General features: G+C 42.6%; 2 non-coding genes across 2 annotated transcripts; one reads left to right on the top strand and one right to left on the bottom strand.

Annotated features, from left to right (window-relative positions):
• Nucleotides 1-7,604: 7,604 nt before the first annotated feature.
• On the bottom strand, nt 7,605-7,677 carry TRNAK-CUU (transfer RNA lysine (anticodon CUU)). The gene has a single exon. It is a non-coding gene; the product is annotated as a tRNA-Lys (tRNA).
• A 3,345-nt stretch (nt 7,678-11,022) lies between these two features.
• TRNAI-UAU (transfer RNA isoleucine (anticodon UAU)) lies at nt 11,023-11,094 on the top strand. The gene has a single exon. It is a non-coding gene; the product is annotated as a tRNA-Ile (tRNA).
• The last annotated feature ends 16,702 nt before the right edge of the window (nt 11,095-27,796 follow it).

Here is a 27,796-nt window from a genome sequence, read left to right as displayed (position 1 = left end):
AATTAAACAACCATGGAGACATCACACACCCCTGCCGCAAACCTACATTCACTGAGAACCAATCACTTTCCTCTCTTCCTACACGTACACATGCCTTACATCCTCGATAAAAACTTTTCACTGCTTCTAACAACTTGCCTCCCACACCATATATTCTTAATACCTTCCACAGAGCATCTCTATCAACTCTATCATATGCCTTCTCCAGATCCATAAATGCTACATACAAATCCATTTGCTTTTCTAAGTATTTCTCACATACATTCTTCAAAGCAAACACCTGATCCACACATCCTCTACCACTTCTGAAACCACACTGCTCTTCCCCAATCTGATGCTCTGTACATGCCTTCACCCTCTCAATCAATACCCTCCCATATAATTTACCAGGAATACTCAACAAACTTATACCTTATAACTTATATTATATTATTATATTATTATTATTATTATTATTATTATTATCATTATTATTATTATTATCATTATTATTATTATTATTATTATTATTATTATTATTATTATTATTATTATTATTATTATTATTATTATTTAATATTATCATTATTATTATTATTATCATTTTTATTATTATTATTCATTATCATTATCATTATCATCATTATTGTTATTATTTCTATATTTTTGTTTTGTCATTGCTATTATTATCATTATGATTATTATTACTATCATTTTCAATATCATCATTATTATCATTATTATTACTATTATTATCATCATTATCATTATCATTATTATTATTATCATTATTATTAATATTATTATTATTATTGTAATCATTATTATCATTATTATCATCAATCTTATCATTATCATATATCATCATGACTTATCTATTCATTATTTATCATACTTCGTCGCTGTCTCCCGCGTTAGCAAGGTAGGCCAAGGAAACAGACGAAAGAATGGCCCAACCCACCCACATACACATGTATATACATACACGTCTACACACGCATATATATATATATATATATATATATATATATATATATATATATATATATATATATATATATATATATATATATATATATACACACAGACATATACATTCCTTCACACTCAGACTCTAGATGTCATGTATAATACACCGAAACCACTGCTCCCTTTCCACATCCAGGCTCTAGAAAACTTTCTATGGTTAATCCCAGACGCTTCAAATGCCCTGGTTCAATCCATTGACAATACGTCGACCCCGGGATACCACTTCGTTCCAATTTACTCTAATCCTTGCACGCCTTTTACTCTTCTGCATGTTCAGGCCCCGATCGCTCAAAATGTTTTTCACTCCATCTTTCCACCTCCAATTTGGTCTCCCACTTCTCGTTCCCTCCACTTCTAACACATATGTTCTCTTTGTCAATCTTTCCTCACTCATTCTCTCCATGTGACCAAACCATTTCAAAACACCCTCTTCTGCTCTCTCAACCACACTATTCTTATTACCACACATTTCTCTTACCCTCACATGACTTACTCGATCAAACCACCACACACCACATATTGTTCTCAAACATCTCATTTCCAGCACATCCACCCTCCTCCGCACAACTCTAGCCCACGCCTCGCAACCATATTATTATTATTGTTATTATCATTATCATTATCATCAATATTATCATGTATCATTATTATCATCATCATAATTATCATTATCACTATTATGATAATTGTTACTATCATTAATATCATTATTATGGTCATTATGATTACTATAATCATTAAGTATAATATGATATCTGGTACTGAAGGATACGGTATGCTGGTTATCAAGTGGGAAGTTAGATATGGTATGGATTGTCATTTCACATGTAGGTTAGTAGGAAATATATTGTGTACCTAACGTGTGTTGTTGGGCATTATAATCGTCCGATAATGATAATGATTAAATCTTATTTCCTGATCTTATCAGTTTTAAAACCAGATATATGAAATATCTTCCGTTGACAATTTTTTTATCTAGAGTTTAGTATGTACATGTGTGTGTGGTCTTAAGATTTAGGTGACTAAGTATTGGAATTCACTGGCAGGTGTGGTGCGCATTATCACCGAGCCTGAGTCTCAAAGATCAAGGTTATGGGTTCGAGTTTCCAACATTCAGTATGTTCATCCAACGTTATAGTGAAGATCTTGACGATGAATTAGGATCTTGACATTATCTGAAAGCGTTGGGTCAAAGATCAGTGATTTTAAGAGTTTAGTGAGATAGTATTGAAGTGGAGAGTGTAGTGGCTGAGGCCAAGAACCAGTGGTGTCCAGAGAGTAGTGAAGATGATGACCCTTGTCCTGCCCCATTAGGTCAGGTCAAATGGCACTTAGCGAGGTAACGAGTTAGAGTCAAGAACAGAGGCAAGTATTTTGGGAGCAAGTGAGTGAGTGTGTCAGCAGTTATGATGTAAGAGACCAGGTATTAGTGATGGTGATTTAAATGCGAAGGTAAATAATGTGGCAGTGGAAGGTATAACTGAGGTGCATGGAAATGGTGAACAACTTGTGTTGTGTGTGTGTAAAGGACTGGTGATTGGGAATACCTGGTTTGTAAAATGTGATATACATAAATATACGTATGTGAGTAGGAGAGACGGTCAGCGGGCATGACTGGATCACATGTTAATTGAAAGGCGTGTAAAAGAAAGACTTTTGGGTGTAAATGTGCTGAAAGGGGCAGCTGGTGTGATGTTTGATCACCATCTTGTGGAGACGACAGTGAAGATCTGAAGAGGTTTTCGAATGAGGAAACAATGTCGGGGAGAAGAGGTGGCGAGAGGAAGTGAACTTGGAAAAGAGACTTGTGTGAAGAAATACCAAGAGAGATTGAGTGCCACATACACTCTTACTGTGTAAATATCCCTATCTATGAGATGACGTAAAGATGTTGATGAACAGAGGAGTTGGGATATGACATGAAAAAGTTGGAGAATAAATGAAGGAAAGATTGAGATATACAGATGACTGGCGGACCGCCATGATGGTTGTCAATCTAGCCAGCTGGGTTATTATTTATAAGTTGTGTTTAGTTGTAGGTCCAAGTTTGTTGTCATGATATAATGTTGACTGCCAGTGAGTACCTGGCTGGCGCGGGTGCCACAAGGCTGGGTCAAGTGTAGTGTAAGTGTGGTCTAGGGATGGTGTGTGTACCACTTGTAGATGATGGGCCGCATCATGACCTGCCGGTTATAACATCTTGACCAACACCTGCTGCTGCTACACTTGCAACTCTCCTTTTCTAAGACCGTTTTTATGCTTCATGTAACTTTGTCTTATTTGAATCATTCTAAAGCTTTAGTTACAAAATTGTTTTTACTATGTAGTTTCTGTGAAAATATACTCTGAAAGCACATCGCTGTCGTCTTCCAGGCATTGCCCATCTGATACAATAATTGGTGGCAGGTGACAGTTAATATAGAACGGTTGTGGCCAGTGTGACCACGTGGGGTTTGTGACTGGTTGAGGCCAGCGTGACCACGTGGGGCTTGTGACTGGTTGTGGCCAGCGTGACCACGTGGGGCTTGTGACTGGTTAAGGCCAGTGTGACCAGGTGGGGCTTGTGACTGGTTGAGGCCAGCGTGACAACGTGGGGTTGTGACTGGTTGAGGCCAGCGTGACAACGTGGGGTTGTGACTGGTTGAGGCCAGCATGACCAAGTGGTGCTTGTGATTGGTTGAGGCCAGCGTGACCACGTGGGCCTTGTGACTGGTTGAGGCCAGCCTGACCAAGTGGCGCTTGTGATTGGTTGAGGCCAGCCTGACCAGGGAGGGGGGGGAGGCTGTAACTGGTTGAGGCCAGCGTGACCACGGGGGGCTTGTGACTGGTTGAGGCCAGTGTGACCACTGGGGTTGTGACTGGTTTAGGCTAGCGTGACGACTTGGGGCTTGTGACTGGTCTTAATAAGGCCAGTGTGACCACGTGGGGCTTGTGATTGTTTCAAGCCAGCGTGACCACGTGGGGCTTTTGACTGGTTAAGGCCAGCGTGACCACGTGGGGTTGTGACTGGTTGAGGCCAGCGTGACCACGCGGGGCTTTTGACTAGTTGAGGGCAGCATGACCACATAGGGTTGTGACTGGTTGAGGCCAGCGTGACCACGTGGGGTTTTGACTGGTTAAGGCCAGCGTGACCACGTGGTGCTGTGACTGGTTGAGGCCAGCGTGACCACGAGGGGTTGTGACTGGTTTAGGCCAGCGTGACCACGTGGGGTTGTGACTGGTTGAGGCCAGGGTGACCACATGAGTTTGTGACTGGTTTAGGCCAGAGTGACCACTGGGGCTTGTGACTGGTTGAGGACAGCTTGACCACGTGGGGTTGTGACTGGTTGAGGCCAGCGTGACCACGTGGGGCTTGTGACTGGTTGAGGACAGCTTGACCACGTGGGGTTGTGACTGGTTGAGGCCAGCGTGACCACGTGGAGTTGTGACTGGTTGAGGCCAGGGTGACCACATGAGTTTGTGACTGGTTTAGGCCAGAGTGACCACGTGGGGCTTGTGACTGGTTGAGGACAGCTTGACCACGTGGGGTTGTGACTGGTTGAGGCCAGCGTGACCACGTGGGGCTTGTGACTGGTTGAGGACAGCTTGACCACGTGGGGTTGTGACTGGTTGAGGCCAGCGTGACCAGGTGGGATTGTGACTGGTTGAGGACAGCTTGACCACGTGGGGTTGTGACTGGTTGAGGCCAGCGTGACCACGTGGGGCTTGTGACTGGTTGAGGCCAGCGTGACCACGTGGAGTTGTGACTGGTTGAGGCCAGCGTGACCACGTGGGGTTGTGACTGGTTGAGGCCAGCGTGACCACGTGGGGCTTGTGACTGGTTGAGGCCAGCGTGACCACGTGGGGCTTGTGACTGGTTGAGGCCAGCGTGACCACGTGGGGTTGTGACTGGTTGAGGCCAGCGTGACCACTTGGGGTTGTGACCGGTAGAGGCTAGCGTGACCACGTGGGGCTGTGACCGGTAGAGGCTAGCGTGACCACGTGGGGTTGTGACTGGTTGAGGCCAGCGTGACCACGTGGGGTTGTGACTGGTTGAGGCCAGCGTGACCACGTGGGGTTGTGACCGGTAGAGGCTAGCGTGACCACGTGGGGTTGTGACTGGTTGAGGCCAGCGTGACCACGTGGGGTTGTGACTGGTTGAGGCCAGCGTGACCACGTGGGGTTGTGACTGGGGTGTTGACGTGTTGTGGTCGGCGTCCACAAGGTCGTTATCTTAGTATTTCAGGAACGGAGGAAGATCCACAGTGGACGTTTTACAAACACAATGTTGAATCATCACAACTTTTACCGAATCTGATTGAAATCAATGAATGAAATATTTCAAATTTCAAGAAAAATAAGACAAAAGAAAAGTGATGTTTATTAATTCTTTCATTTTTCTTACGATCATGTGAAATAATTGCCAGATACCCCGTGCAGTGCTAACCCAGCGACCATACTTGACGGTTTTATTGTGGTACGATCCATTTTGGGGATGCCAGAGCCCAGGAAACTTCTCATATTCATCAAGTTAGGTTATCATTTCTCTCTGTCCCACTCCGTGATCAAGATAAAACACATCGGATAACCAGAACAACGCCAACACCCCCTCCTGACTGACCACCAACGACCTACTGAAACCTTTTGACCACCAAAGTTGATGACCCAAATTTTATATGGCGCTAGATTCTCTCCCGAAAAGCGCTAGAAAAGCGTTAAACTTGCTAAAATGACAGCGAAAAAATGCTCTTCGAATTATTTCTGCTCTTTGACGTGCCAAATGATTAATGACAGATACGACTGACTGCTTTAACACTAAAATACTCACCATTATTCCAGATCTGCTAATTACCAATTCGCAGTCTCTTCGTCCTCGGTGACCTGGGGTTGTGGTGGTCTATGTGAGGGTCCAGGTTGTGGTTGTGATAACTCGTATCTTTTCAATAATCCAGTGTTTTTCAGTACTTCCTCAGGCACTTCATAATCATAACAACAGTTTCCATTTCATCTTAGTCCATACTTGATAGTTAGTATTGCATTTAAGCTTTTGATAATCAATTTCGAAGCTTTCACTTCACGATGTTCATATAACTAAAGCTTTCCTCCAGTTGCATCCTTGTACGAGGCTGTTTCAGTCCAGAGTGCCAGGGTCACAGTGTTCTGCTTCCACAATACATGATGAAGCTTCCTCAACTGGAACTCAATGCGTGTAAGAATTTCTTCGTTATCAGTAAACATCTTTGCTAATTCCAGTATTCCAGGCTTTATGGGTTGCAGACATTCACTTGTACTCAGTGATGACACTGACTGTAACACTTGGACATTATCTGGCAAACGTTGACGAAGCTGTTTCACCAACTCCACTACAATCTGTATGTATCTTCCTCGGATATCCTTTTCATCAGGAAGCTTACATTGTGCCATCTCCTTTTCAAACTCGTTCCTCAAGGACGCACGTGGGTCTAAGTAGTTCTCTATTGAATCTCCTTCATTTAATTTCTGCCTGGGATGAGAACCTTAGAACTTATGGCACCAATAAGTTGAATAAGGTCACTTAGCAGTTTGCTTGGATCCACTGCCTCAGGTTTAAATTTCTCATTTACGCAGTGGACTTCTCCAAGAATATACTTCAGGAATATCAGGAAGGCATAGTTTTTCTTGTCACAAAACATCTGATAGAGATTCTGATATGTGTAACACCTTTCATCATTTCTTGCTATTTCAATGTGAGTCATAAGTTCAACCCACTGCTGCAGTATTATGACAACCGCTGATTCAGTTGACAGCCATCGAGTCTGGCTTAGCTGTATAGATTTCATTGGAGCTTGACCATCACTGGCAGAGTAGGAGAATCAATTATAGGTTTCTCTGATGATAAAATCCAGGTTCCTAAGGAGATACTCTGCTGCAGCACGAGACAACTAGCTGTAGAGAATGACACACACACACTTGATCAAGATCACATGAGGAACTTCTAACTTGAGTGTATCATACACTCCACTGTTAACACCTGTCATCACAGAAGCATTGTCGGGGCTAATTGCAATAAGGTTTTGTAACTCCAACCCATTATTTTCAAAAGACTTCTTGATGGGATCACATATCCCATTAGCATTACAGTCAGTCAGCTCAACAAGGTCCAAGAAAGTCATTACAATCTTATTCTTACTTTCAGAATAGAACTGGACAACAATACTCAATAATTTCGTTACAGTAATGTCATTACTCTCATCAGTTAAGAAGCTAAACTTCTGACTGCCCAAATCACTTTTCAAGTTGCTGTTAAAATGCGGGGCAAACACATTGCGCACAACTGCACTACACTTCCACCTTTTTAACCTGAAATTCTTGCATTCTTTACTGTTTGCAAATCCTGCTTTGCAAAGGTTACTGAGATGATGAACAACACGTAATGTACAATGTTCAGCAGTGAACAGTGACACATTTCCTTCAGTCTCCCGTGCATCATCACTGACTGTTTCAAACAGAATTGTGGTTTGTCTTTCAGTACTTAATAACTCTTCAGATGTCTTGTGTTTAGCAGATTGGTTGATCTAGACGAGCGGTGGATGGTATGTTCAGAGGCTGTTTCATGTTACATCACAGAAAACTGTTACCGCCCAACGTGGGGCTCGAACCCACGACCCCGAGATTAAGAGTCTCGTGCTCTACCGACTGAGCTAGCCGGGCTTATATACATCCTTGTTCGAGTGTATATGTGTGTCTAAGCGAGGTTAATAACCACCATCATTAACCGCCTAACAACGCTGTATTATCAGCGATAACGTTCAATAACTGACCTGAGGTCACATGATAGATACATAAGGGGATCCGACCATGACCCCGGCTGATGTGTCAGGTTAGATAAGAGGCATAACATCCTCTCTGTCTGATGTTGTGAGAGTAAGACACTAATGGTTAGGAGGCAGCAAGTGTGTCTGGAGAAGGGTAGTAGGTGGTGGGGCCAAGGCTGGTGTGTTGATCAAGTAACATATGCAAGATAATGGTTGGTTGGTTGACCGGTTAGTGGTGGTTTAGGCCCATTAACTGCCAAGGTCAATAGGCACGTGAACTGCAAGCTACAACTATCATGTCAATAGTCTTTAACTCCTTCAGGTGTTAATGATAATTCCAATACCACATACACTATATATACCTGGCCCTAGACCCTTACATGGGTACATCATTGATTATATCATAGAACTGGTCTCCCTCGTACCATAATGATTTAAGACCAGTAGGTTTCCCTCGTACCATAATGATCTAAGACCAGTAGGTTTCCCTCGTACCATAATGATTTAAGACCAGTAGGTTTCCCTCGTACCATAATGATTTAAGACCAGTAGGTTTCCCTCGTACCATAATGATTTAAGACCAGTAGGTTTCCCTCGTACCATAATGATTTAAGACCAGTAGGTTTCCCTCGTACCATAATGATTTAAGACCAGTAGGTTTCCCTCGTACCATAATGATTTAAGACCAGTAGGTTTCCCTCGTACCATAATGATTTAACTGGCCAGAAGATTAACTGGCAGGCCAGGCAGGCCAGGGTTGGAATTGAAGTCTACCTGGAGTCACGTGACTCCAGTTTATATTGTCTTCCGCTGCTTAAAGATAGACGAAAGACCAGCAGCTACACACTGGGTATATGTCTTTGCTCGCTCTTTATATAACAACTTATTTTCACATGTTTACAAGTAAATGTTATATCAAAATAAATTTTCAATTACGTTATACATGTCCTACTTGATCAACTTTCATACATATCTGCACCCTGGCCTCCAGGAACATTATTGGGTACACGTATTGTTGTTATGCAATTATCAAACTATTAACATTTGATCATTCTAATAGCAATCCATTGAGAAAATACTGTTATATTACCTATATTCCCTGGTGATCAATGATCAGAATAACCGGCTGTTTCTATCATCATTACTCCATTTTCAATATAATGCGTTGTATCAGGTACATACAGTCGCCACAATATTACCCACACATGGAATACGTCACTGCCGGGAGAGCTATAACCAGGACCCCACACCTGGGAAGGTGTCACCTGGTACGTCCGGCGGTTGGAAGATTTGGCTGGAGTCAAGAACAAACACCTAAATAAGGCTGTTTACCCAGGCCACCTCCCCTGCCTGCCTGCCCGACCACACCTGGGAAACATAAGCAACAGGTGAAGACACACACCCTGTACCACCTCACTGGCTACGGTGGCAGCCTTCCTCACTCAGGTAAGAGTCGTCGTGACCGGTGTTGGGAGGAGACCGTCTACTGTTGACCAGCCTTACGTATACAGGAGGTGTGGGGTGGGTGGGTGTCGGGTGGTCAACACACAATGTTCTCGGGATCGTCAGAAGGAGGAGGAGGGTTCCTGGTAGTTAGTGGAGAGTTCAACGTGCCGGAGCTCAGTGCTGTCTGTAGTTTGTCGTGTGTAAAGGCTGGATCATCTTCTGTCATGAGAAACAATGTTTGTAAGTTACTGTATACAATTGTTATCCGTTGCTGAATAATGATTATCTGTTGTGAGAGTCACCAAGTCTGCGCTTGACATTTTCTCAGAAACTATTATTTTCTGTACAGTTATGTTATTGTTATGTTCACCAAGTCTTCTCTTAGCAGTTATGTTTTGTGTCAGATTAGCTAGGTCTTCACGTAACAGTTTTGTTGTTGTTGTTGTTGTTGTTGTTGTTGTTGTTGTTGTTGTTGTTGTTGTTGTTATTGTTGTTGTTGTTGTTGTTGTTGTAGTTGTTGTCATTGTTGTTGTAGTTATTCTTTCTATTACGGGTCCTCGCTTCTACACAGCCGTTTTCAACTTGCCTAACAGTGATTTCTTGTTTACAGATTCGTCAGGTCCTTGCCTGGCTCGGGCCCTTATCATATGGCCTCTGTAACACGTAAGTATGTATATCTGTTGTTGAATTTACTTGCTATTAGCAAGAAATGTCATTAAACCAGAATTTCTACCATTCGGTAAAACATACAAATCACGATATTTGCAACATGATAACATGTTTGACCATCAGCAGGTAAGGTCATCAAGCCGCACCATACATACGTCAGACAGTAACATCAGTTGTATAACAGGATGTATATATGTTGTTGGATTTAAGGGCTATCACCTAAAGGTCATGAAGCCAGAATGTGAACTATAACCACTTACGGGTGGAGTCCGGTAACACCTTTCATAGCATTATGTCTCAAACAGAATACAGTAGTCAGTTTCATATAAGTATTCTGCACTTCAACTGATTAATGCTATGATAAGGATGAAGAGAATTACAAACCATGAATACTCATTGTAAGGATCACATCAAGGATGAAACATATATAACTAGAAGTGTTGAGGAAACAAAGATGGTGAAATACCTTGACCCGCCCGGGATCACTAGCACCTGTGGCAATGGACACACCTTTGTAATGCTTGATCACTTACAACTGATCAACTTTATTACGAAAATGTTAGGTATCGTCCCTCAGAAGAATGTTTTACAAATATCTATAGAAGACGTATCTGTGTTAGATAGACGCCATTTCTAGGAAATATCTTCACCCGGGACGTGTAACACTTGTGTGGATGGTCACAACTTTGTAATGCATGATCCATTACACGAAATGAACTTCACTAACGAAGAGTTATACAACGCTTCGTTGGAGAACATTAATCAAATACCTAGACAGAATTTTTATGTTAGGTAAAAGACATTTCTTGATGGTAAACATAAGAAATGATGACGAAAGAAAAGGCACATAGAGGTAAATATTTTGTTAAATTATGAAATACTTCTGTCTTAAACTAACTTCTTGTATTGGATTTATTTCTTAGATACCCACATGATAATGCATTCTGTTCTTTATAATCATAAATGCTTATGTTTCTAACACGTTTTTATTATCTTTTATATAATCTTAAGGATTCAGGCTTAAATATCTTGGTTATGAACAACCATCATAATGCAACACAATACATATCTATCAGAAACCATTACCATCATGTTTGTACCAGATTCTTTGAGTCCACTGACAAGTGGCTCCGTGGTGTAGTGGTTAGCACATCTGCCTTATAAACAGTTGGTCAGGGTTCGATTCCCAGCGGGGCCTTTGTTTTCAGTATTATTTGTGATCGTAAATACTCGTAGGTAGTCTCTCTCTCTCTCTCTCCCTCTCTCTCGACAGGCAAGTTGGTATGTGCTGGGTGGGTGGGTGTGTGGGGTGCAGAGTGGCTCGCCGTCATATGGCAAGAATTTCATCGCTCTCACTCAGTCACGCAATCTACATTCATAGTGGCTGGGGAGAGAGAGAGAGAGAGAGAGAGAGAGAGAGAGAGAGAGAGAGAGAGAGAGAGAGAGAGAGAGAGAGAGAGAGAGAGAGAGAGAGAGAGAGAGAGAGGAGTTCTGCCTTAAGAGTTCATCTAACGAGATTTTGCCAAAAGGCAGGGCAAGCGCGTAACGCTCTCCCCAGAAAAATATATTGTCACGAAGAAAAAGATCAAAGTGGTGGGAGTAAGGTGTTGTGATGTGTTATGTCTGGGAAGGAGAGGTTGTATGTTTGTGGAGTGAGAGCCAGCAGACAACGTCTGGGTGAGACAGGAAGGTAAGAAAGCTGCCTGAGTCAGAGGAGTGGTAATTAACAGCCACTAAAATGCCACGTGGTGCCTGGAAACTGTAGTGACGTAGGTGACATGGTGGCCTGCATGGGTCTGCTGGTGTTGGCGGGGTTGTCGTCAGAGACCAAATATAAATGTTGATGTTGCATGACATTAAGGTGAGGCTGTTGTGTGATGTGGCGGGAAAGGTAGTATAATATTGGAAACTGGTAATGTGGTATCGTACTCAGGCATGAAGCTCTGAAAGATCTGTGTGGCTGAACGTGACGGCGTGACCTTCAGGTATTATGATGGCCTGACCTTTGACCTGACCATTAAGGTTATACTTGCATGCATGTATGTAACCGTAAGTATGTTTTCCTTTGTCATTATGTGTTTACAGTATACATTTGACTGGCTGGTGATCTCAATGGCGTCTGTGCTGAGGTCTGGCGTCAACCTTTGGACCTACAAGCATAAAAGAAAGTTCTGGAGGCAAGCGTAGAGAAGGAAATTCTTGTGAATATTTCATGTGTGCTTCCATCATGCAGACCACAGTGTTGCTGGGTCAGGCTGGAGGTTTGGAGTGGCAAAGAAGAGACTGGACTTGATGACTTGTGTATGGGAACGAGAGACTGACGTGGTACCTCTCCTCTCCTGCCTGACTCTCGTCCCAAACGTCTCTCTCCCATCCGACCTGGCTCTCTTCCCAAGCCTGTATCTCCTGTCCAGCCTGACTCTCTTCCAATCCTCTCTCTCCTGTCCTGCCTGACTCTCGTCCCAAGCCTCTCTCTCCTGTCCTGCCTGACTCTCTTCCAATCCTCTCTCTCCTGTCCTGCCTGACTCTCGTCCCAAGCCTCTCTCTCCTGTCCTGCCTGACTCTCGTCCCAAGCCTCTCTCTCCTGTCCTGCCTGACTCTCGTCCCAAGCCTCTCTCTCCTGTCCTGCCTGACTCTCGTCCCAAGCCTCTCTCTCCTGTCCTGCCTGACTCTCGTCCCAAGCCTCTCTCTCCTGTCCTGCCTGACTCTCGTCCCAAGCCTCTCTCTCCTGTCCTGCCTGACTCTCGTCCCAAGCCTCTCTCTCTCTTCTCCTGCTTGACTCTCGTCCCAAGCTTTTCTCTCCTCTTCGGCCTGAGTCTCCTCCCAAATCTGCCTCCCATCTGATGATGATGATGATAGAAAAGTCCCTTCCAAGGAAGGGCGGGAGAAGAGAAGGGGGAAAGAGCAAGAATTGTTAGAGGAAGTGAGCTTTAGAGGGAGGAAAAGAGCCAGGGCTTAACCCAGCTTGCATAGGAAAAATAGGATAAGCAGGGCGGAGATGATGAGTGGAGGCCAAGGTTTTATTTTAGTTATTTTTTATATTTATTTCTTTATCAACTTATTTTATCTCATTTTTTTGTATTTTTAAATTAATTTTCTTTACTACTTTTTGATTTTTTTTGTTTAAGGGATACAGGAGGAGATGGATCTTACCTCTGGCAGATGGACACTGATTTTACCAAGGCGTTCCCCGCACGGACTTAGCAGCAAGATCTATAGTGGTTTTTAGTTTTTAATATATGGTCACTGGATGTTGTCCAGGATGTATATTAAACATGTTACCTGGGTGGTCTATTCCCAGGAGATTGTTGAAGTTATCAATCCTGTGAGTATGATGTATTTGAAATCGCTCTACTTGTCTTTCAAACAATTTCCTCCAGTAGATGTTTAGAGGAGGGATTCGTACTCTCTCGTGAAGTTCTGTGTTCCTGATGAACTCGTGCCATTTGATGTTAAAAAGCCAACGTAGAGCTTTGTTCTGAATGATTTGGAGTGCACGGATATTGGATTTGGCTCCGAGTTCGAGAGCTGAAGAGGCGTATGTGATAAGAGGTCGTATTAATGCTTTGTAGAGGTGCAATTTGGTTTTGAATTGCGCCTCTCTAAATCTATACAATTTTGTGAGCTCCGCTCTCGCAATAGCCGCTCTAGATTGTATATGTCGGTTCATTCTTAGGTGTACATCATAGTTTAGGCCCAGGACAGTGTTGATGTTTGAGATGGGAATGGGTAAATGTCGGTGTATACGGGAGTGTAGGTAGACATTAGTTATGTTGTATCTCTGACGTACATTAAAGTAGGATATGTTGGATTTGGCAGGATTTGTTTTAATCCTCCATTCTAACTCCCAGAGCTATACGTGGTCTATTTCCTATTGAGTTCTATTGATTAAGTGTGTGAGGGTTACGGCTCTGATCAGTTGAGTAATATCATCTGCATATTGGAGAGTGATGGAGTCCAGGTGTATAGGACTGGAAAGATCATTTGAGTAGAGTGTGTAAAGAGTAGGGGCCAGCACGGAGCCTTGAGATACACCGGCATTGAGGAAGAAGTAGTTTGAGTAAGTGTTTCTGTATTTGATTCGGGTTTTTCTGTTGCTAAGATAGTTAGAGAGAAGCTTAATGGTGGGTCGTGGGAGTTGGAATTGGGTGCTTAGTTTATACCTCAATCCATCGTGCCACACGGTGTCAAAGGCTTTTTCAACATCTTTTGTGATGAGTGCGGTCATTTTGTGTGTCCGTGTGTTGTTTCTTATGTAGTTCGTAATGATGTTGAGTTCATCTTGTGTGGAGCGATGTTGGTGAAAGCCAAACTGTTTGTGTGAGAGTAGGTTGTTGTTTGTTAGGTGTTGTCTAAGTCTGTTGCTTAAGATTCTCTCAAATGTCTTCCCAATGGACTCAAGTAGGCTGATGGGTCTGTAGTTCACTGGGTCCCTATTGGATTTGTTGGGTTTAGGTATCATTGTGGTTGTTGCTGTTTTGAAGGCCGCGGGAAAATAGCCAGAGACTAGTGCCACGTTGAAGAGGAAGGTGATGGCTCTAATAGTGTTGTTAGGGAGATGTGTAAGTAGCTGGTAAGCAATGCCTGAATTACCTGGTGCTACTTTGGGTGATTTGAGGAGGAGGAATTTGACCTCCCTCGATCTTATGGGAGTTGTGAGAAGGTGGTCGTGTGAAAGCGATTGGAGGTGTATGATCTGTTCTGGGTAGGAGTGACTGGGTCTGTTTTGTATGTGTTGTGTGACAATTTGAGTGTTTTCGTACGCCAGAGGGTGAAGGGGGTGAGGGTGAAAGATAATTTCCCAGTGTTTTTGAAAAATGTTGGCAATGTCTTGTGGGTTATAGTGTAGAGTGTTGTCGTCATTTCGCCCATTAAAGTCTGTTTTTGATATTCCTTTGAGTTTTCGGATTCTGTTCTAAAACTCTTGAGGAGATTTGGTCCCGTGTAGTTCTGTTGTAGTGATAAGAGATTTCCAGTGTCTATTGTGGTCTTCTAGAAGGCTGTTGAGTGTGTGGTTTTGTAGGGATGTGAGGTCCCACCGTACTAGGCCCAAACGATGTCTGTTTTGTTCAAAGCGTCGACGGTAGCACGAGAGGAGTCTGGTTGTTTTGGGAGAAAGGAAGAAGGAGTATCTTGAAGTAAATGAAGATTTGGGAATAGAAATGTCAGCTGCCTGTGTGATTGTTTCGTGTATATGTTCTATTTCTGTGTCTATTAGTGTTATTGGGTGATTTTCATAGTTTGTCGTGTAAGTGCAGTTGGAGAGAGTGTCTTTGAAGTTCTCCCAGTCTGCTCTTTTGTAGTGGTAGTGTGAGGGTGATGGGACGAGGATAGGGTTAGACGAGAGATGAAGAAAGATAGAGATGTGGTCGGAACCACACAGTGGTCCAGGAGACAAGAAATTATGAAGATAATTACTGGCTCTGTTGGAGAAGACAAGGTCAGGTCTGCCTTTCCCTCCTTGGCCAGTGAAGACAGTGTGGAAGTAAGGTCCTAGGAAGTTAAGACGTTTGTAAGAGTATAGAGCGAATAAGTCATCACCATGAAAATTGTTTCTGCTGTGGTGGAAGGTTCTGTGTTGGGCGTTGAGGTCAGCTAGAAGGTAGACTGGGATATGTGTGTAATTGAATACTGTGTAGAGATCATGGAGTGGAATGGTAGTGTTGGGTCGAGAGTATGTAGTGCAGAAGATAATGAAGCCATGTATTGTGTTTACCTTAACTGCTAGAAAGTGTTCGTATTGCCATGAGATGGCGAGGTATTCGTGTTCGATGGTGTTGCGTATGAGAATGGCGACTCCCTCGTGTCTACTGTCTGGAGACTGTCGTGATGTATACCCGTAATGTCTAATTTTGTATCCGTTGGTGATACATGTGATGTTAAGTATCACAACATCGGGTTTTTTCTCTTCGAGGAGAGTGGCAATCAGATGAGGCCATTGTGATAGCTGCGCACGTTAAATTGTAAGATTTTTAGCATTTTACGACTTATGGAAGTTTATTGGCCTTCTGTGTCTGTTGTTGATGAAGGCCGTTGACATATCGTTTGAGTGTTTCACGTGTATCATGTTTCTAGTCTTGGGTTGGGATATATCTGGTGAGGGGTCAGGAGAGGGGAGAAGGGAGGGGAGAGGGTCATTGTCGACAATTTGAAGGTTGAGGTTGACCGTAGGTGGGTTGTCTGGTGTGTCAGCAAGGTCAGGTGCGGGCTTGGAGCTGCAACCTCGAGATTCCAATATTAAGTGATAATTTTTTTTTCACTGTGGATATTTATTTTTATGATATTGTCTTCTACTTGTTATATTAGATAATCATCATGACATAGATGTTAAGCCCAAAGCAATAATACTGTGTACGCACAGCTAAAAAGCTGAAACGATATCAATTTAAATACCAACGTGATATATTGTCGGCAACAATAGCATCAACCAATGACGTGTCCCTGTCACCTAGCCAGCCTGGGGGAAGTGGAGTCGGCCGGTTATGTTAGCAGTGTTGCCAACATGACTGCGGTATTCCTAAGGGTAAAGATAGCCTTTACGTTTGTCTTGCACAACAACACAGAACCAGGCGGGTAGCAGAGTAAGTGTTTACCTTTCAAAGGTTTCTGGGAATCGAGACTAAATACTGGAGAGTGAGTTTGTATCCCTCGTAGATAAGTATTAAAGGATCCGTGACGCTGTCTTCAGGTATTGTATATAAATAGAGACAGAGACTTATGGTGTATGATTAGAATAACCATACAGGACGGACAGGAACATTAGTTTATTGCAGTAACATGACAAATTAACCTTAATTACATTTAATGTGACCTTCATCCCCCAGCCACGGCCATCAACAACTTGGTGAATCCTTGTGGCAACACAATGGACGAAGTTTGTGCATAAAGAGAAGAATGACACAACAATACCAGGCATTAGAAGCCTGCCATATGTAGGATAACCAGACTTACATTCCCTCGAAGGCCACACAATGAGGACTCATGTGATACAGGTTTAGAAAAGCAGGTTTGTTGATTGATACAGACCAGACCTTAGATTTTAGCCTGACAACAATGAACCTTTATTACCATGAATTTCCATATGACAACAAACAAACAGAGAAAAAAAGATCAATATCTGGCCATAGATATGTCTCAAGATATCTTGCTATATATAAAGACTGTAAAGATCAATATATGACCATAGATATGTCTCAAGATATCTTGCTATATATAAAAACTGTAAAGATCAATATATGACCATAGATATGTCTCAAGATATCTTGCTATATATAAAGATTGTAAAGATCAATATATGACCATAGATATGTCTCAAGATATCTTGCTATATATAAAGACTGTAAAGAGAATCAGAGATAAAACAGAAGTAATGAAAAGTAGATTTCTTGTGTTGATGGTAAGGACAAGTAGGGATTTCATGACAACATGATGAAGGTACTGTAACAACCAGTGTTTTCTAATATTTCTATGAACAAATAAAACTAATATGTCTTAGTTAACTGGGTTGGCTGTTGGGAATGAATTATAAATCTAGCAAAATTATGTCAGAGTTAACCAAACCTCTGCTGGACCATTGTGGTACGTAGGAAGCAATATTTTTCCTTCACGCCAGGTACTCAGTATAATTCATTATTAATTTTAATCTTTGCACAAATATTTACAATCAATTCTGATTATTTCATTTTGCGTAGGTCATGAAAAATCCATGTGTCCACCACATGGCCGATTGTTCAGATGTGACTGTTGCTCTGCTGTTATAAGAACTGCCTCACATATGTGAGAGTGGATGATTCCTGGACGTCACAGAGAATTTAAGGAAAATACACAAAACTATTCTTCCAGCATCTTCATCTGAAATCTAACACTGAAGCCAAGTACTTTGTGGGAAACACATTATGACGGATCTTCTTTTATTTGTTTATCTTCTTCTTTCCTTCTCTTTCCCTTTCCACCTTCCTTTGTGTCTTTTCTGACCCCTAATACGTTTTTATTAATCACAGATTTCCTCTCTCTCTCTCTCTCTCTCTCTCTCTCTCTCTCTCTCTCTCTCTCTCTCTCTCTCTCTCTCTCTCTCTCTCTCTCTCCACTTCTCACATAACATGACAGCACGTAACTCACACATTAGTTCTTCATAACTCTGGATTTTCCAGCAGTGATCGCTAGCTACGCGTTATCTCTGCTGCATTCTGGTCAAATCTTGCCAACACTCGTCAGCCTCAAGACAAAATACAATTAAACCTTTATTAATCATCGTTAAAGGAAGTGAAAACTCGACCTACACCTAGGAAAATCACTGACTAATATTCATTTTATCAAGCCTCAGTTGCCATACTCAGGTGTCTCCAGCTCCTGCCTCAGTTGCCATATCCAGGTGTGTCAGCTGCTGCCTCAGTTGCCATATCCAGGTGTGTCAACTGCTGCCTCAGTTGCCATACCCAGGTGTGTCACTGCTGCCTCAGTTGCCATACCAAGGTGTGTCAGCTGCTGCCTCAGTTGGCAGGTGTTCTCAGCAGATGAGGTCACGCCGGAGAGAGACTGAGCCAAGACAATTTAGGAATGTTATGTTTACTACGAAGCAACATGAAGCACTGCTGTAGAACTCAAGCTAGCAATTTTATTCATCATCAATATTTGCCTTACTGATGAATGTAATTGTACATTTTTTACAAAACCTTTATGGATGTTTGATTACATTTTCACGCCACATGTCTAAGTGTTACGTAACAGGTGACTGTCATTAATCCTACAATTGAATAATAACTGTTTATGACGTAACAGAAATATAAGGCAATAAACATACAAATCTAACATACACTCTATATTTTTGGATGAGTGTGTTATTGTCATTTCCAATTTGATATGCAATCATTTCGTCCAGTATATACAACCTGGGGTTATGTTCTCCAGCAGTCATGCACGGACGGTGGTGTGATGTGTGGCTTCACGTGTGTGTCTGGCTGCTGCACACACAACATGACCACTCCTTCTGCATGTCTTCTGCTGGTATTTGTATATCTATTAAGACAGTCTTAATGGGGCTGGACTTAGGCGTAATAATCATAGCTAGGCTCCCGTTAGTATATGTATTCCTTTTCACTTTCATTCGCTTTCAAAAATGAAATAAACAAAATAAGCAATAAAAAAGAATGTTCCTGACCTGTGTTGGGAGGAGACCATATACTGTTCACCAGCCTTACGTATACAAGAGGTGTGGGAGTGGGTCGTCAACACAGCTCAGTAAGACACCAACAGTGGCAGTTAGTTGTCTGAAACGTTTCAAGTGAGCAGTTACAAGGTGAGGCAATGGTGGTCAGGAAGGCTGTTCCTTGTAGCTCGCTAGTTAGCCCAGAGTTGAACGAGGCGGAGCTCAGTAGTGTACCTTCGTCGTGTGTAATGACTGGATCATCTCTGCCACGTGAAGCAATCTACTAATCAACAGTTATGGAGTCAGGATTCATATATGACAACAAATAGTTAGATAGATTGTTGTTGTTAGATTGGGCAAGTGTCCGCCTGACATGGGCCCTTGTCTTAGGACAGCCCGTTCTTAGAAGTCTGTTTACTGTACAGTTATGTTATTGTTAGAGTCACCAGCAGGTCTCCTCGTAGCAGTTATCTACTGTCGTTGTCACACTAGTGAGGTCTTCACCTACCTGTTGTTTGTTGTCGTTGTTAGATTTTCTAGGTTTACGTCCTACATCTAGAGTGTGGACGGCCCCTTCTCTGATCTAGTTTAACAGGTCATTTCTTGTTTACAGATTCGTCAGGTCCTTGCCTGGCTCGGGCCCTTATCATACGGGCTCTGTAACACGTATGTTTTATTATCTCTGAATTTACAGCTATCAACAAGTAAAGTTCGTTAACCAGAATGTGTACCGTACGGAAAAGCAAACAAATAACAAAATTTGCAACATGATAACAGTTGATATTAGCCATCAGCAGGTAAGGTCATCAAGCCGCACCATACATACGTCAGACAGTAACATCAGTTGTATAACAGGATGTATATATGTTGTTGGATTTAAGGGCTATCAGCTTGTGGTCATGAAGCCAGAATGTGAACCATAAGTTCAACATAAAATGATCGTCCAGGCCTAGCAGGTAGCTGCATATGAAGCTATGAATGTCTGTCTTGATTACTGACGACGTAGAGGGAAGGGTTTGGGTAGGAAAGGAATTCGGGAGGAGTATTTTGAGGGGTTCTCGGGAGTGTGATGAGTAGGGACACAAAAATAGTCCTTCTCAGGAGGAGGGTAACAGGTCCTGAGGCTCAGCCCAGGTGATGGTGTGAGCAGTACACACATCACCGGCACACCTTTGATGGCGCTCCTACACCTTCGTGGCTGCTGCACTCTACACAGGAGCAGGGGATGATGGCACATATCTATGAAGCGAAAAGGTTTTCGATGAGACTGTGCTATTTCTTCCCTTCCCTGGTCGATGATACAGCCTTTCCCCAAGGTTACTTGTCATTCCTGGTGTAACGACTTATGGGTTGAGTCCGGTAACACTTTTTGAATAATAGTATGGAACAGAGTGGAGTGACCAAGATGAACAGCGTGTTCTGCACCTCAACTGATTAATTATATGATAAGAATTAAGAGAATTACACACCATAAATGTCACTTGCAAGGATCAAGCCAGAGATGAAGCATAGATAACTAGAAGGGTTAAGGAAACAAAAATTGTAAAATACCTTTCCCCGGGATCAGTAGCACCTGTGGCAATGGACACACCTTCGTAATGCTTGATCACTTACAAGCGACAAACTATGATACGTAAACCTTAGGTACTGTTCGTCAGGAGAACAATTTACAAATATTCATAAAAGACATATATATGTTAGATATATCTTTATCCGAGACGTGTAACACTTGTGTGGATAGACACAGCTTTGTAATGCATGATCCATTACACGAAATGAACTTCACTAACGAAGAGTTATACAACGCGTCGTTGAAGAACATTAATCACATACCTATACAGAATTTTTATGTTACGTAAAAGATATTTCTTGATAGTAGTAAACACAAGAAATGGTGACGACAGAAAAGGGATGTAGAGGTAAATATTTTGTTAAAAAATGAATTGCTCCTGCCTTAAACTAGCTCCTTGCAATGGATTTTGTTTTAGATACCCACAGTAAGATATATTGTGTGATTAATCACTATAAATGTTTATGTTTAACAGATCTTTTATTTCTTATAGTATTTCACTGATTCAGGTTTAAGAACCTTGGTTCTGAACAACCATTATAATGCAACACCATACATATTTACCATAAATAAATTATTTATCACAATAACCATTATGTTTGTACCAGATTCTTTAAGTCCTCAATTACGTTTGTTAATATATAAGAAATTTTTCCGCCACATTTCAATACATAACATATATCTACACGTGTGGAAATATATGTATATGTTTTTATAAATTTTTCTTTGGCTTTTATAATTAAGGTGTAAGATATCCTTCTGAAGAGAATACTAGATAATATTATAGGTTATGTGCGTGTGTGTGTGTGTGTGTGTGTGTGTGTGTGTGTGTGTGTGAGCGCACATAGGAGTGAAAACATATTTTACACTTACAAGGTTAAGAGACGGGGCAACACGAGTGTACAAATCCTTCCTCAAAACTTTCACGTGATAATGATTAAAGTAGTATATACACACACACACACACACACACACACACACACACACACGCACAAACACACACGCACACACACACACACACACACACACACACACACACACACACACACACACACAGAGCGGCGCTTTCAATTTTTGATGTAGATTGATTTCCTATCTTAGTTTCGTCTACGGAATTCTACATCTTCAGTTCAGCACACCATTGTGGTAATGAAGGGAAAGTCACCACATTTACAAGCCGAGTGCACGTAGCTTATCCCACCTCGTTAGAGAGAAAACTTACCTGTATTTGAATTAATGAACGGGCACAGAGAAGACAAAATTTTATTACACATTTATTATACAACTATATAATTCATATTATATACATTACCACATTTCCTGCACTTTCCATCACAAATTTGCTGAGGTCATAACCTTGTAGTTACCATTACCTTACAACCTTAAGGATGGTGGTCTACAACACCTCTAGATTGATGGAGAAAACGAAAAGTTTCGTTTTACTATTAAGACCACAGAAATGCGGTAATTCCACTTCATTACCACTAACTACTAGTTATTTTACTTGTTGATTTTCACGGCTAAGATTTTCATCCTCTGAGCGAAGCCATACAATAATCGTCCTTATCTACTCTGAGCATTGGATAGCCTCCTGATGATCAAGATTGCTGTTTTGGTTGTCCGTTTCCCTTGTTACTGCTGCGCCTCACTGCACACCTTACATGAGTGCCTTCCACAGTATTAGGGACAGCTGCTGGGCCTCACTGTAGCTACTTCTGGGACGGTTGCCAATCTTCCTCGTATTCCCTCATGACCACAGCGCCAAACCGACTCCCGCCATCAGGCCGAAACGCACAAACATTTCTGACAAAATTGAGACAACCACTTTCGCGTCAGTTTTGACACCAAGTGAATTTATACGACAATTACGCTCAAGATGCTTGGTTTTTCGTTCATGGATTGAACAGAAGCAACCAACGATGGTTGCTACTGCCCAATCCATGAAGTCCCCCCCACCACGGAAAGGTAACCAAGCTTCGGGGGGGATGGGTGTTTACCCTGACGCCAACGGAGAAACTCAGTACAATATTTTTATTATAACTTTCCTTAATCTTGAAAAATGAATCAATCAGAGTGAACAATAGCCCCAGTCATATGAAGATTGGCTAACCGAGTCCTTGCGCATTGTGTAGAAAGTGATTTCTTTAAGGGTTGCTTTATGGAAGGCACGGTAGCGTTGGAAGAGTTTCATTTTTTTGTTTGAAGACGAAGGAAATTATCCCCGTGAATTTATGTATTTTTTTTGGCGGGATAATGTTCCCATTTTTTTTCTTTCTTTGTTTTTCAACGTCCCTACGTAGATATTATGTATCATCCACTACTGGGAGAAAGCCAGACTTCAGCCAGATTAACGTAATCCTTGGCGAGGCCAAACTAAAGTTGTCTTGGTGTTGGTTCCTCAGTGATGACCCAAACAAAAACACAAACACACCTCCAGTGTCCACTCTAGGGCCGTGTTCTCCTGCAGCACCAACAGGAAGAAAGAACTCCGGTTCCTCACCAACTGAATCTTTTGGCACGGGGAGCGTGTGTCATCTCGACACGCCTTTTAACGCCCGTACGTGGTGCGGAGTGCAGTCGGTCTGTAACGTAGGACATGTCATGTGTTATTGGTCCCAGTCGGTCTAGAACGCTGGGCCTGACATGTGTTGGGGGACCAAGTCGGTCTTGAATGGTGGGCCTGACGTGTGTTGGGGGACCAAGTCGGTCTTGAATGGTGGGCCTGACAGGTCTTGAGACCTGCCATGTCTCCCTGAAGGTGGGCCTGACAAGTGGGGTGGGCTGCATTTCCTCATGGATGGTGGGTCTGGTAGGGAGTGTGGGCTGCAGTGCCACTTGAGTGGGCGAGGTCACTTGGTCAGCATCAGTGGGACGGTGAGGTTTCACTTTTGCACAGCGACCGTTGACGGAGAGTGGTGTCACGTCGGCAAGAAGTGCCTTCTTGTAGGAGGCATAGCAGGAGAACTGGATGACGGCAATCCCGCGGTGGTTCTCGTAGGTCGTGTAGGATTGCATGTCGAAGCGAACGATGTCGCCGAACTGCTTGAAGAATTCCCAGACGTTCGACCTTGAGATTTTGTATGGAACGTTGACGACCCTGATGGTATACCTCTGCAGGACGGTTTTGAGAACCCCTTGCAACTGCTCGTTGGTGGGCACGATGACATGTATGTCGTCATCATCGCAGCCCAACTCATCTATACGTGGGAGTCGGGTCTCGTGTGGTGGACGGTCCAGCAAATCATCCTCATCGTGGAAAGGCAGGTAGGCCTGGTCAAGGAGGGTGACCCAGAGCACCTGCTGCTGCTCGACCACCTCCACAACTGAGCTTTTTGCAAAAACTTCCATGTTGAAGATACTATGATTACGTTGTGCACTTTACGAAGTAACCTCGGTTATCCTTGTATGTCCACAAATATAGTGAGTCTAAATTGATATGGAAAATATAGTAAGGTACCCCCATGCTCTAATATCCCACATAGAAACAAAAGCATAGTCGACTTCGGCGATTTTAAATGTAGAGACCATCTAAAATATTGTAGGTGGGTTAATGGTTGTTACATGGTGACCAGGGGTACAGGTGGATGAGACAGACTGGATATAGTAAAGATGGATAGATGGGACAGACAGGGTATATTAAATATACATAGATGGGACAGACTGGATACAGTGAAGATTGATAGATGTGACAGACAGGGTATAGTGAATATCCATAGATGGGAGAGACAGGGTGTAGTGAAGATGCATACATGGGACTGACAGGGTACAGTGAAGATTCGTAGATGGGACAGGCAGGGTATAGTGAAGATCCATAGATGGGACAGACAGGGTATAGTGAAGATGTGTAGATGGGACACACATTATAATGAATTGACTGATGGAACAGACAGGGTATAGTGAAGACTGATAGATGGGACAGGCTGGGTATAGTGAAGATCCATAGATGGGATAGATGGTATAGTGAAGATGTGTAGATGGGACACATATTATAATGAATTGATATATGGGACAGACAGGGTATAGTGAAGATCCATAGATGGGACAGGCTGCGTATAGTGAAGATCCATAGATGGGACAGAGGGTATTGTGAAGATGTGTAGATGGGACACACATTATAATGAATTGATTGGTGGAACAGACAGGGTATAGTGAAGATCGATAGATGAGGACAGACAAGGTATCGTGAAGATCGATAGATGTGACAGACAGGGTATAGTGAAGATCGATAGATGGTGGCAGACAGGGTATAGTGAAGATCGATAGATGGGGACAGACAGTGTATAATGAAAATAAATAGATGGGACAGATTGGTTATAGTGATCGATAGATGGGACAGACTGGTTATATTGGCGATCGATAGATGGAAATGTTGGCACAAACAAACAATGGCCAGGTGGTCCTGAGTAGCAGTTTTCTGTTACTTGCAGGCCAGAACTTAATGATGGTGAAAGATAATGGTGTCTCCCTCTGTAGTGAACATGATGGTGAGAGATAATGGTGTCTCCCTCTGTAGTGAACATGATGGTGAGAGATAATGGTGTCTCCCTCTGTAGTGAACATGATGGTGAGAGATAATGGTGTCTCCCTCTGTAGTGAACATGATGGTGAGAGATAATTGTGTCTCCCTCTGCAGTGAACATGATGGTGAGAGATAATGGTATCTCCCTCTGTAATGAACATGATGGTGAGAGATAATGGTGTCTCCCTCTGTAGTGAACATGACGGTGAGAGATAATGGTGTCTCTCTGTGGTGAACATGATGGTGAGAGATAATGGTGTCTCTCTCTGTAGTGAACATGACGGTGAGAGATAATGGTGTCTCTCTGTGGTGAACATGATGGTGAGAGATAATGGTGTCTCTCTCTGTAGTGAACATGACGGTGAGAGATAATGGTGTCTATGATTCGGTACGTAGAACTCACATGAGATTAATCAGATATATGATTATGAGCAGAAAAAGATGTTATCTATGTGTGATATGTAAGAGGAGGAAAACTACTTCCACACATCACATTTTACAAACATTTCCACAGGACAAAGAAAGGTAAGGGGTATTATTGTGATAGAATTGGTAAGACATTCATAAATATAAACGTAGGATGGGATAAATCTAAGACAAGTAGACAACAAACAACCACATTTTTCTACAAACTCAACAAAGACAAAGGCGAATTGTTTTAGATATCAAGAAGTACATACCATATTTCCCCAATACCTACAGTTTTGTAATCAAAGAAAAAAATATTCTTGAACTTAATTGTTGACGAGTCACTTATGCTAGTTAATTTTGTTTTCAAGCTCATTATTGTTAGAGTATTTCCCATCATCTCTCATCTGCATAATCACTTCATCAGGATCATTAGGCTTACGTGGACCAATTACAGGTTATGTATGTAAATATGTTGCTTTAATGTTAAAGAATGAAATATGTCCTGGTTGATATGGCATGATTGTTGATGAAACCGTCCAGTTGATTTGGTCCCTAACATTGTGTTTAATGTTACCTATATATGTTATTGCTCATAGTAGTCTGAAGTCGTGCGTACAATACTTTATCCTTGGGAAAAACTGAAAAACAAGTTTTGGATTATTTTCTTTTTTCTTTTTTTAAAATGAAAACTCGCTGTAAGGTTTTCGTCAACAAACAGACAGCCAGACAGCGCAAGGGTAATTAGTACCACCAGCTTTTGACAACGCCCACAATTAAGCAGCCATTGCTCACGCGAGATTACTCCTGCTTTCCTGTTTTTCTTATATAGTCTTTGTAGCACTACGTAAACACACACACACACCCACACACACACACACACACACACACACACACACACACACACCATTATATTTCCACTACAAGCTACATTACACTCTCCACTAGAGGCAATTCTGCCCAGTGTACACCCTCTACCGTAACCTGCCATCTTCACTATGTTGGTGTTTCATCTTCACTACTCTAGTGCTTCAACTTCACTATGTTAATCTATCGTCTAGGATATCAAATCAATGAGGAAACGCTAGTCTACTATATTTTTGTGTGGCTTCACTATATTTTTGCAAGTGCTGGTCTATGAAAGTTTACTTCGTCAAGTAAATCACTCATCTCACCTGATCGCAGAAATGACTCACGTCCGCGCTGCCCATCGGTACCCTGGCAAGGAATCCTTCCTTGAATTTTTCGAGGCTCACATCCAGCAAACCGGGGCTGTTAAAGATTGTATAAGCCGAACTGAGCTATATTTGCGATACTGTGAATTCTGCGAAGGGTTCGGGTACGAGAAAGCTGCCGTCCTGAACGTCGGCAGAACACTGGGACGGTGGGGCATCAAGGCAGATCGCAGACTTGGAGGACGCAACGGCCGCCACCAGGAGTACGCCTACACCAGAATTGCCTGGTTGTCCGGCAGTGAGGGCCTGGCCCAGGGAGGAAAGCGGTGCCTTCCAGAATGCCAAAGGCCTTCCAGGAAGAGATCACGTCTGGATATCGAACCCGTGCACGAGAGAGTAGTGGTGAAGATCCAGACTCGGCATCAAGATGATGATGACCTGTGCAAAGGCGGACCCAGCGAGGAAACTGGTGTAGTTGACACAGGAGCAGCCGCCATCCCCATCAATGTTTCTTTGGCTCCCACCAAACAACGGGGCAAAGTGATGCCTACCACTGAATTGGTGACCTTGATCCCCTACTTCTATGGGGATGAATCAGGCTTGGTGGATCCCGACGTACTCGTACTGGTCGTCGATGAAGACCCTGATGTGTCCGTCGCTGCAACTAGAGGATCAGCAGCACCTGCAGCAGCAGCGACCCTAAAGCTGAAGCTGCCGTGTTGAAGATTAAAGTCCACACCACCAACATTCATCCCTGAAATTCCTTGAACCTTAAGTTCCCGTCCCTGAGATTGGAGAAGCTGCTCCTCCTCCAGCAGTCGACCCTGTATACCCGGTCCTCAGAAGACTTCCTATGGCAAAAGTTCTCATTCAGTTGCAAATTATTGTCAAACTATTGTACGGATGAAGCAGTTATCATAAAGGATTAAATCCTTAGGAATTGTTCCTGCCATTTATGAGTCCCATCTACTGGGATGAAAAAAAATGAAAAAAAAAATACTTCCATTCTGGTGGGAGCCATAGATATGGCACAAATGGACCCTAAGTCGAACTGCTGACCTCCTAGTGGTAGGGTCCGGGCAA

The sequence above is a fragment of the Panulirus ornatus genome, chromosome 70 (genome assembly GCF_036320965.1).
Source record: "Panulirus ornatus isolate Po-2019 chromosome 70, ASM3632096v1, whole genome shotgun sequence".
Classification (NCBI taxonomy): domain Eukaryota; kingdom Metazoa; phylum Arthropoda; class Malacostraca; order Decapoda; family Palinuridae; genus Panulirus; species Panulirus ornatus.
The sequence above is the reverse complement of the archived record's forward strand: the minus strand, read 5'-3'. Positions and strand labels throughout refer to the sequence as shown.